At 37.2% G+C, this 12,537-nt stretch overlaps 1 pseudogene; it reads right to left on the bottom strand.

Moving 5' to 3' along the window:
* Positions 1 to 7,460: 7,460 nt before the first annotated feature.
* Positions 7,461 to 7,643, bottom strand: LOC119629314 (U1 spliceosomal RNA; annotated as a pseudogene).
* Between the last annotated feature and the right edge of the window lie 4,894 nt (positions 7,644 to 12,537).

The raw sequence follows: 12,537 nt of genomic DNA, 5'->3' as shown, positions 1-12,537 counted from the left end.
AATGGAAATGAAATATCACGAATTAGATTAAAATAAATAATGAATTAAAAGCGTCAAGTGGTTCCGGTAAAGGAGCAAATTGTCGACCGACCCTAAGAAGTCGGGCTCCCTCTCAATCGACAATCGGAAAGTTAATACAATTCCCAAATCAAAAATCCGATTTATTGCTCAAAGCAAAAGGAATTGTTTCACTCGACACGAGAAGATTTGATTTTCATCCGAACGCTTCCGGTGAAGCTAAACTGAATTTGAAAGGGCTATAAGCCGTGTTAAGTATTTACGGTACATATACGATCAGATTTAACTATAAAAAATGATTTGTCTTTTTGAAGAGACTATAGAGAACTATAGGTTGACGGTCAAAGAATATAATAAGGTAGTTCTAATTATTCATCATTAGCCCCTATGGCATCCTAAGTATTTGTTGCGCTCAAATTCTTCTAATTTTCTCTCAAACTCCTATGTTTGTTATTGATAGTGTGGTAGGCTCTAAATCGGCATAGGTAAGTACTCGCAGGATAACTAGGCAAGGTTGAACTTTATGCAAGTTTTTTTACTATTAGGTAATTGCTTGAATTGTACTTGTGGACGTGGTTGCGGCGGGATATGTTAAATTTGAACTAACCAAAACCTACCTACTATCGTAAACCTATTACTACTCATGAACCCGTGGCACCCGTTAATTATTTCGGGTTTTAATTTCTGCCGTGAAGCAGTAATACGTTTCGGTTTGAAGAGTGGGGCAGCCGTTGTAACTATACTGAGATCTTAGAACTTATATCTCAAGGTGGGTGGCGCATTAACGTTGTAGATGTCTATGGGCTCCGCTCCACCGGTAACCACTTAACATCAGGTGGGCTGTGAGCTTGTCTACCCATCAAAGCAATTAAAAAAAAACCTCGCCAGGGTCTAAACTAGTTCAAGACGAGAGAAGTGACACGAGACACATTATGCATAGCTACTATGCCACTCTACAAATCCTGCTTCGGTTTCTAATCATACTTAGTTAAGAAGGTTATCACGAACAACGTGGATGACTAGGGCCCCATAGACACATCCGACTATCCAGTCCAAAAAACGTGTCCGTCCTTGTTAACCAATGGCTTTTTTTTTTCATTCATTAAAATCATAAAGAAATACTGAAATTTAAACCGATACAAAGGTAGACCAATAAGTTAATCCTGAAACTTGATTCATTAAGTAGTGTAAAATAATAAAGTGCACAGACTTTGCTAATTAAAAAAGCTAAGCATTCACCATACTTAACTTTGATAGTTACAAATTTGTGCCTAAAAAAAAAAGTACAAGTATGAACAAACCTAAATCTCTGAGGAATTTGATTCCATAAAACTGATTAAGAAGTTTCAACCGTTATATCTGCTGATTAAAAACGTTCAATTGTTTCCGCTCGTAATCTGATTAAATTTGGGCGCGAAAATTAAATTTTAATCATTCACTGAAACAATCAGACGGCCCATTCGTAAAATTTATGTATGAAACGAGTTCCATGCAGTTATTAAATCATTAATAATCCAATGATACGTTTCCAGTCCAAAGAATGATTTCGATTTAAAATCAATTTATTATTGAACAATGTGAATATTATTATTCTTAATTACAAGTGCGTGATGGTTCATTACTATTAGTTTTGTCATTTTTTATCAAATCCAAAAACTCCAAAATAATACGTTGCCAAAAATCTTCGAGGCTATTATTCCAATTTTTTAAATATAATATCGTTCTATAACTTAGCTTAGTTATATTGACTATTTATTTTTAAATATAACCCAGGCCCTTAATTACGCTAATGGTTAAAAGGTCCGTCTTTTATTTATTTATATAATAATATTGTCCTTTATATAATTTACATTAGATATATCATACATAATTGTAATCAGCAAAGTTGCAAAAGCTATTCCGTAAAACATATAAAAACCATAGTAGAGACCCGGTTCGGTTCGGTTTGAAGTGTGGGGCAGCTGTTGTAATTATACTTGAGACCCTCAAGGTAAGCGGCGGCATTTACGTTTTAGATGTCTATGGCCTCCATTAATCACTCAACACCAGGTGGGCTGTGACCTGGTCCACCCATCTAAGCAATAAAAAAAAAGATCTTCAATATGAGGTGTCAAGCAATAACAATGACGACCCACGTACAGCATTATGTCATATTCCTGGAAATTATTGAGCATACAAGGCTTGTTTTAGGACGTGATTCCGATCCGGTGGTAAATTCTGCAAAACACTGCTCTTGCTAGGGCTATTGTTAGAAAATTCTCTCAGATTAAGCTCACCTACCCATCCAGGCGTAACTGAAATTGCCCTTTACAGTTGCCAGTTACCAATGAAGAGATAGGAAAAAGAAAATGCCTCAGAAGTATACTGAGAACAAATTTTTTAACGGACATTCTATTCTATTCTATCAATCAGCCCTTGAAGCCATTCATTCATCTTTACATGAGACAATATCAGATCTCAGTAACAAAATAAATGACTACAGTTGCTTTCTAGTTGAAATCTGTGACAAAACGGAGAGCGAACACAAAATACACGCCACCTCGTTCATCGTCGCCATATAGGCTCGCATTGATTGCAAATGACATGCAATACATCGAACAACAGTAACTGTGTACATAGTTTGAACGATCTGTTCTCCTATACTGTACCCAGTACCACGGGATGCTATTGTCGCATTCATATTGCAAGTTCAACGTATACATTATTAATAAATCCTGTCATTAATGAAGACCGACACTCTCAAAATTTAATCTTGGATTATAAATAACGTTATTTAACGGATATAAGTTTCGAAGATTTGGGCGCCTTTGCAAATGCCATGCCCACAAATAGACTGAGGACTACGGGTTGGATGTTAAGAACATACACATTTCTCCACCCTCTTTCTATAATAGTTCATTTTTTAGGTGTTTTTATTGAAACTCGATAAATCACCCGACAATATTAAATATTGCATTCTGTGACTGACCAAACAAACATTCATAATTTTTTTTTTTTTTTTTTTCATAGTTTTTAACCCTGCATTTTTTATCTTGTTCTAATTTTATTTCTGTAACTATTTTAAATACTGTTGAAGTTTTATTTATTCCTTTATTATGAAAATGCAAGAGCCCAACTTCAGCTCTTTAGTTATATGTATAAACAGTTCTGTTTGACGTAAACACAAGGGGGTGTCACTAAAGATAATACCGGAGACGCAATTTTAGCTTCACATAATGCGAAGTTTGAAGCCTTTATCTTCTCGAATCGTTGACAGTGCTCGTTTGGAGGAACAATGTGACTTCCTAAGTTTGTAGATCGTGAAGTTCCGAACTTATTTATTCAGTGTTGAAAGGCGGCAGAATAGTTCGACTTGACGGTCACATTTTGAGGTATGTTTATAGATGGAATTCTTTTAGTCATGTATATTGTATCGCGTCGATTGCCTTATTAGTCTAGTTGTCATTGATTTTGAAATACGTTGAATGAATTCAAGTATTGACTACCGGAGATTTTTGTTCAAAATATTTGGCAGTCGGATTATGTATGTAACAAAAGATATCACGTCATTACAGATCCAACCGATCCATTAACCCAACTATTCGACGCCTGCAGCCCTAATACTAGGAGTAAGCATAGGTACCCTGGTATCCGCGTTCGTAAATGTTGTCGAAGATGTGAAACCTGACCGGTGATATCAGCCCCTTTAGCTCCTCGCCGGATCTTCTCAGGGTTCACGAAATACATTCGAGCGCCTCAAAAGGAAACCTAACATCTCGCGACTCCTAGCTGAGCCAGTGCTCGCCCAATTATTTTATAGAAACTGAAGAGGCCTTGGGACCAGGAAACTCCTCCCTCTCAAAAAAAAACAGAGGACAGGACCAGAATACATAACACACGAGAAAATCGTTGCTGAGCACATTGAGTTCATCCATACTACCTGGAGATACTGCGTTCATCTACATTGCGCTTCCAGAGATTTTTTTTGCGACATACAATTCGGCTTTGGAATGAGCTCCCCTCCACGGTCTTTACCGAGCGTTACGACATATCCTTCTTCAAACGAGGCTTGTGGAGACTACTTAACGGTAGGCAGCTGCTTGGCTCTGCTCCTGGCTTTGCTGAAGTCCATGGGCGACGGTAACCACTTACCATCAGGTGGGCCGTACGCTCGTCTGCCTACAAATGCAATAAAAAAATAATATTATTACACTTTCAAACATCATGATGCATTACCAACAAAAAAAAAAAAAGTTAGCATGATTTACCTGGATTGCTTCAATTTAAATTAACACAATATAACCTTCTTTTTTTGTTATTGCTTAGATGGGTGGACGATCTCACAGCCCACCTGGTGTTAAGTGGTTACTGGAGCACATAGATGTCTATACATCTACGACGTAAATGCGCCACCCACCTTGAGATATTCTAGAGTCTCACGTATACAACGTATATAGTTACAACGGCTGCCCCACCCTTCCAACTGAAACGCATTAAGTACTGCTTCACGGCAGAAATAGGCAGGGTGGTGGTACCCACCCGCGCGGACTCACAAGAGGTCCTACCACCAGTAAAAACTTAAACTTCAACTTCTACAACAGTTGTCTCACAATGAAAATGGATAATGCTGTTCTAATAACAGAGATTTATATTTCGAAATCCCTCATAGAAAATATCCCAATTATACAAATATCCAATCCAAATAAACTTACTTCAAACTAGTAATACACATTAATTATTGGTTTTAATTATTCTGCTGAATGGATTATTCCAATCACACTCCGAACCAAGCGAATTGTAAAATTATTGAAGCAATGAACAAGTAACTATATATTAAACATTAATTACACACACTAAATATTGCCATGAAGTTCTTCGTTCATATAACTATGAAACGTTTTAAGCTAGAACTCACTTAAGACAGAACTAATTTAATATGTCTTGTCTAAGTTTTGTATAACCCTTGTATTGTCAAAAGTGGTTTCATGAGCAATCTCGATGTTCATACATATTGTATACGTGCACGTTCATACTTTTATATACATTATATACTGGTAAATATTTAATGTAAGACACCACTTATATGATTCATTGAATTTCTTTGTAAACTAATTAAATTTGTAAAGCAAATAATTCAAATATTATTAGCACTTAGAATTAAATTATGAACAACGATTTCTAGTCACACGACATACGTATGTATATTACTGGCGGTAGGACCTCTAGAGTCCGCACGGGTAGATACTACCACTCTGTCTATTTCTGCCGTGAAGTAGTAATGCGTTTCGCTTTGAAGAGGGTGGCAGTTGTTGTAACTATACTGAGACCTTATAACTTATATCTCAAGGTGGGTGGCACATTTACGTTGTAGATGTCGATGGGCTCCAGTAACCACTTAACAGCAGGTGGGCTGTGAGTTCGTCCACCCATGTAAGCATTAAATAAATAAATAAAACGTGAAATTTACTGAGGATTTTCAAATTTAAGGAATGAGTTTTGAATGTAAAGTTTGTTAGAGCTTATAAGTCACTATCGGCGGCCATTCTTTTTGCCAGGAAGTAATCGACAGTAAAAATTCTAGTAATGTTATTTATTTTATGAGAAAAAAAATATGTAAAGATCAGATTCATCTGTATAAATAAAAATGAATACTTCTATCCACATGTTTGTTTATCCTAAATGCGTTTCCGAGTAATCGACTAGTCATGCTAGGGCGAATAGTTTGAAGAAATATATTTAGTCATACTATTCACCCGGTCTCACAAAATAACTAACGAATCAAAATGAACGTTTTCTTTTCTTCTGTTTGAGTTCTCAAACCATTCACCCGATTATAATGAAACTAGGTATATGTTATAGCACCCCAGGGGAGCTTTTCGTGATGGTACCATAAAAGCATTTTGCCTGCGGCTCCTCTCATGTAAATGTCGATTCCTTGGAAATTTAACTTTTTTTCATTGACGATAGGTACATTATTATACGTATATTCTTCGATCACCCCGGACAACGTGTATGTAAAACTTCATTAAGTCCGATTCAGTAGTTAAATCGTGTAAACATAACCAATAAAAAAAAAAACTCATATTCCCATTTGTACTTTTAGGGCGCCTTCTTAACCTCACCTCGAGATATGAAAGCCATCAAAGATCAAAACTTTATTACATACAATAAAGATTAAAAATGTTCACGACGCATTATGGTTCTGCGTAATAAAACATCGAACATAACATTCGGGTCCCGCGTAAATTCAAATTTATGCAAAAAGCCTAGTTACCCGGGAAATGTACCAGTTTATGAGCTGAAGCTGTGTTGCTAGAGTGAAACCTCGTTTGCTCCTCATCCGTAGGGTAGCTTAGTGTACATCAAAGGAATTATGCTAAGTGGCTACGAAAGGACTGGCTGGGTGTCAAAGTTGATTACCACGTTCAAAGATATTATTTTTTTGTCTCATTAGAACTATCCGAATATTCTTATTTAGATTCCGTTTTGAATTCCTTTTTAGTTAGTTACAGCACCTCCGGTTCCAGTCTTGTTTCTCGTGGCTGAAGGTCATGGCTACCTCCATCAATGGTCCAAAACTTAGGTCCTCGTGCTGTTGTTCTATCTCATTCTCTCATCGGCGACTTAGAGAGCATCGTAGATGATGGAGTCAATGGTTCGTGCGGATTTGTTCAGACTAACGCATTGGGTTGCGCCCCTTGATTCTTTTCCTTCTACTTTGCCAAGTAGATTATGCCATCACCACTTTTTCCAGATTGACTCCATTTTTTCCTGGCGGCGCTTCTAAATAGATATTATAAATGTTTTGATTCGATTAATTAGTGAGAGATAACAATTCCTGAACACTAATAGTTATTCTCAAAAACTCGGCACACCTATTTTACCCTCTCATGTTGAGTTTCATTCTACTATTGTTATGAAAGCCAAAAGTTTTTTTTTTTAAAAAGCTGTTTTCTGGTCAATATTTTCTAAACGATTGCTCATATTTGTTTCCATTTTGTTGATATTCGTAGAAATGTTTGGTATTATGTACAGCTTAGATTCAGATTGACTAGCGACGATTCATTTATCGCGTATTTAATTTTAATTCTAATATTTTAATTCTAATACGCGATAAATATTACATTATATATAATAATATATAATAATACATTATAAACCGTCTTTTCAATACTAATATTCAAACACGTTGCACAAACTCTTACTGTTTGGATTAGAATAAGATTTATACAAGACTATCCGTTCTTTTATCAGTGGACATGAGAGAAAAGAAGTTCTGATTTTGATAGCCACACCCTACTTCTTCCTCCTCAATCTTACATATTAGTAGTGTTTTCACTTGTTTTGCCTGTCTTTCCGTCCTGCTAATAACATATAACGAAAATCACCGAGACAGATTTTTTTTATAACGTTCGAACACAGACTAACATGACATTGACATATGAGCCTTTGTTGCTGATGAGGATATATGTACATACATATATGCAAAAAAAAAATGTGTGAGTCTGCAAGTCACACACGGTAGAAGTGAAACTGATAAAAAATTTAAATAATCGAAAGGGTCTACCACTCCGCAGTGCAATGGAGCAGTTTCACCCTGGGGGAACCGTCTGCATGATCACGGTATCCCTACACCAGGTAAGTATGACTTAGCAAGAGAAATACGGGAACCTCTATCAACTGTGTAACATCTCGTCACCGCGATTCAGTAATTGTTGAATTTACGTGCAGCAACATCCGTTGATAACAAACTAAATAGAAAGAAAAAATATCTCAGGGCGCTCCGAGAGCCACGACAGTGTGCACGGACGTCAAAAACACACTGAACTAGTTGGGGACGCGAGACCGTGTGGAGCGCTTCGTGATTAGTCGGCGCCGCTCGGAACTGCTTCGGTAAGCCGATCGCGGCACACTTATTTTTTCGTTTCGTTTCATTTCGTTTCATCGAGCTTGAAATCACAACGATTCTAAAGAAGTTTCACTTCAAAAGTACGAGCTGATGATAGTTTTAACTGACTGAACTATCTATAAGTAGATATTAAGCGGTTTAATGACAGTAGTATCATAGAGATATTGTGAGCTCAAATGTGTACGTCCTAAAACCTTTCATGTTTGAAAGACCAAACGAATATGATACAACTGAGACTTTAATATTTTTTCTTCGACTTTAATCTGTCGACCACGAGTAAAATTTAATACTAGTAACCAGTAAGTTCCGTCCCATCTAAAACATTACGCGTAGATAGACAATTTGACGATTTGAATACCAACTGATTCGCAATAAAAAAAACTCAAGCGTTTGTCAGTAGTCAATCGCTACATAAACGTTACGTGGTCGGAATAGTTTTGTACAGGAAATGTGTGGACTGAACTCGAGATCGACTTCAGGATATGCCGAGATTCACACGTCCTGTTATTTAAAAGCACACAAACATTTCTCTCGATCGTTTTTACACTGAATGGTAGAACTTTGAAATGAAAACTCTTGTTTTTTTTTTATTGCTTAGATAGATGGGTGGACGAGCTCAGAGCCTAGCTGGTGTTAAGTGGTAACCGCAACCCAAAGACATCTACAACGTAAATGCGCCAACCGTATTGCAATGCGTAACCCACCTTAAGATATGAGTTCTAAGGTCTCAGTATAGTTACAACACTTGCCCCACCCTTCAAACCGAAACGCATTACTGCTTCACGGCAGAAATAGGCAGGATGGTGGTACCTACCTGTGCGGACTCACAAGAGGTCCTACCACCAGTTGCTACAAACTCGATTTCTTTCTGATTTATTCAATTGTTCAATAAGCTATGCATTTATGTAGATACTTTACAATATTCTCATACATATTTTAGTAAGGAAATTCTTTAGTACATAAGCACTATAAGACGAAATGCGGGATAGTTTATAGATATACTATATATTCTTCTTCTCTTTCTCCACCTAGTGGGGTCGGCATAGCTAATTTTTCTCTTCCATTTTCTTCTATCAGCTGTCATCTTAATGCTCACTCCTCTCTCTCTCTCTCATATCGTCATTTGTTGATGTACTATTATAGTGGTGATAATGTACTATTACTTTGATGATGTACTATTTGTGATGGTGGTTGATGTACTATTACTGTTAGTAGGACCTCTTGTGAGTCCGCGCGGGTAGGTACCACCAGCCTGCCTATTTCTGCCGTAAAACAGTAATGCGTTTCGGTCTGAAGGGTAGGGCAGCCGTTGTAACTATACTAAGATCTTAAAACTTATATCTCGAGGTGGGTGGCGCGTTTACGTCGTAGATGTCTATGGGCTCCAGTAACCACTTAACACCAGGTGGGCAGTGAGCTCGTCCACCCGTCTAAGCAATAAATAAAAAAATAAAAAATAAAAAATAAATTATAATAATAAATCTTACTCAAATGTAAAGAAGTTTGCCTGAATTAAACACAAGAGCAAATACTTTGAAGCTACAATTAGGTAATGGTTTCCTTTCATCGGAACCATCTGTTCTATTATAGATGTTGAGAACGAACGTTGTTATTAAATTATATGATGTACATAGCTATTGTAGAATACGTTTATTAAGATGAATTAATTAAATTCAGGAGATACTGACAATTTTGTTTGTACAGTTGTATTGATTTAATAGAGCAATGTAGTGACATTTCATTTAAATATATGTTTAAAGAATGGCAAGGTAGATGGCAAACGTCCCAGAGGACGCAGTCCTACGAGACGGTCGGACCAAATACGATCTTCTCTGAACATCAACGTCCACAATGCCGTTCATGAAGCTAAGGATTGCAGCAGGAGTCACGACTGGTGGTAGGACCTCTTGTGAGTCCGCACGAGTAGGTACCACCGCCCTGCCTATTTCTGCCGTGAAGCAGTAATGCGTTTCGGTTTGAAGGGCGGGGCAGCCGTTGTAACTATACTGAGACCTTAGAACTTGTATCTCAAGGTGGGTGGCACATTTACGTTGTAGATGTCGATGGGCTCCAGTAACCACTTAACAGCAGGTGGGCTGTGAGTTCGTCCACCCATGTAAGCAATAAAAAAAAAATAAAAAAAAAAATGCTGTTCTAATAACAAAGATTTATATTTCGAAATCCGTCATAGGATATATCCCAATTATACAAATATCCAATCCAAAATAAACTTACTTCAAGGTTGCATTGCATTGCGGTTCGTGCATTTGCGTTGTAGATGTCTATGGGCTCCAGTAACCACTTAACACCAGGTGGGCTGTGAGCTCGTCCACCCATCTAAGCAATAAAAAAAACCCTCAGTAATGAGGAAAACGACGCGAGAAGGAGGAAGTTTAAAGAATGATTTCGTATTTAATTAATTTAAGTGGGTAGTATTTTATTAATGAACAGTAACTATTAGTCTTCACCGTGCTGTGTCTCTTTTGATTGTTTTTAGTGCAGTTGTGTAAACGAGCACACGGCTCACCTGGTGCTAAGTGGTTGTCGGAGCCCATAAATGTCACAATCTGAATGTTGTGCCCACGAAACCCTTCCAACGAAAAAGATTAACGAAAAAATGTGACTTTTAATTAAAAGTCAGCGATTAATGAGCATATTTCCAATTAAAACTCCCGCGATTTTGACGACGTCGTTAGAATTGCCACCCTGGCCCGTCTAATTTGCTCTTGAAAAGTTGTCAAGTGACAAAATTAAGTTTACGATTCACGTAATTAACGTTAAATACCAGAAACTAATTAACAATGACGCACCGTGGACTAAACAGGAGAAGACACTGGCGGTAGGTCCACGCCGGTAGGTACCTCCACCCTGCCTATTTCTGCCGTGATGCAGTAATACGTTTCGGTTTGAAGGGTGGGGCAGCCGTTGTAACTATATTTGAGATCTTAGAATTTATATCTCAAGGTGGGTGGCGCATTTACGTCGTAGATGTCTATGGGCTCCAGTAACCACTTAACACCAGGTGGGCTGTGAGTTCGTTCACACCATCTAAGCAATAAAAAAAAAATCGTCCAAAAATCAATGAAAAAAAAATTACCTCCCGTTTATTGTACAAGTTTCATCTGCGCCACACAGACAGACACACGTCTTTTTGAGTTTGATATTAATGTGATAGTTTAGATGTAAATAGATTCAGAAGATAACAAGATTAGCTTCGGTCGAATCTTGATTGAGAAAGGTATGATCCTGTTTCTAGTATATTCTGATCTGCAGCCATATTTTTCGTACGACTTTATGTAAATTGCGTTGGCCCGTCAAATCTCGGGGGAAATCTGTAAAAAACCTTTGGAATTATGTCCTGGGATGTTTAAATAAAAGGAAACTTTATTGAAGGGGTTTCATAATTTAGCTGCACGTGATATTAGGTCTTGCTCTTTTTATTTTAATGGTCCAATTTAAAAATATTAGATATATTTTTATTTTAACTTAATGGCAGGCAGCAGGGCATTGCTTACGTCCATGAGCGACGGTAACCACTTAACATGAGGTGGGCCGTGAGCTCGTCCACACTGCTAAGCAATAAAAAATAAAACATATATCCGGAACTACTCAACGGATTCGATCTTGTTTTAACGGGTAGTAAGTTAATTTGAAGTTGAATTTAATCTTTGTCTCATTATAATCGAATACAGCAAAAAAAGATATCGTCACTTAAACTTTTCGGAACTTTACTTAAGTATTGTTGGCTAGCTAAAAGTTTGTGGCCTCCAGTAGTAGATTCATTGGCGAAGCAGCTGCCCTTGAGTTGTTAAGACTCCTCTCCGGAGGCGCTCGGGCAGCTGATGAGATCATATTATGTATTGGTGATATCAATCCGGCATTATAGGAGAAAAAATATTTAGATAATTTTTGTAATCAATATATGTACATAATTGTTATAGTCACGAGGCTGAGATTGTAAGAAATCGGAAAAAAGGCGGACCCTTCTGGAGCGATTTTTTCAGACGTAGCTGCATGCATCTTTTACCCAGATTTGAGTTTAGGAATGAAACTTTACTATCTAACAACAAAACTGTTTATAAATAAATAGCCAAAAATAAAACAGTACAGAACCATTTCTCTCTTCTGTTTGCCAACCGACTTTATTTTATAAATTGGTAGCCATTGCAGAAATTTAATGCTATCAAAAGATTTTGTAAATATGTTTTCAGTTTTATGTTTCCAAAGTATCAATAACAAATAAAAGAGAAAATGGAGTATATAAAATGAATCTAAATCTAAAGGTGATTATGGTCTAATTTCGAGCAACGGGCGAATAATAGTTGGAATAAAAAGCCATTTATGTCATAAGTTGTTTGCGGTGGCATCCACGTCATACTCTATTAGCTTCTTAATAACAGAGATATGGAGAGACGTAGACAACGTCTTTAACTATAATTTGTAGACATCATCCTGCGAATAATATTTATTAGATTTCATTTTTACTGGTGATAGGACCTCTTGTGAGTCCGCACGGGTAGGTACCACCACCCTGTTTATTTCTGCCGTGAAGCAGTAATGCGTTTCGGTTCGAAGGGTGGAGCAGCCGTTGTAACTATACTTGAGATCTTAGAACTTATATCTCAAGGTGG

Source organism: Bombyx mori, chromosome 12, assembly GCF_030269925.1.
Source record: "Bombyx mori chromosome 12, ASM3026992v2".
Taxonomy (NCBI): domain Eukaryota; kingdom Metazoa; phylum Arthropoda; class Insecta; order Lepidoptera; family Bombycidae; genus Bombyx; species Bombyx mori.
Note: the sequence above shows the minus strand (reverse complement) of the source record. Positions and strands in the feature narration are given on the sequence as shown.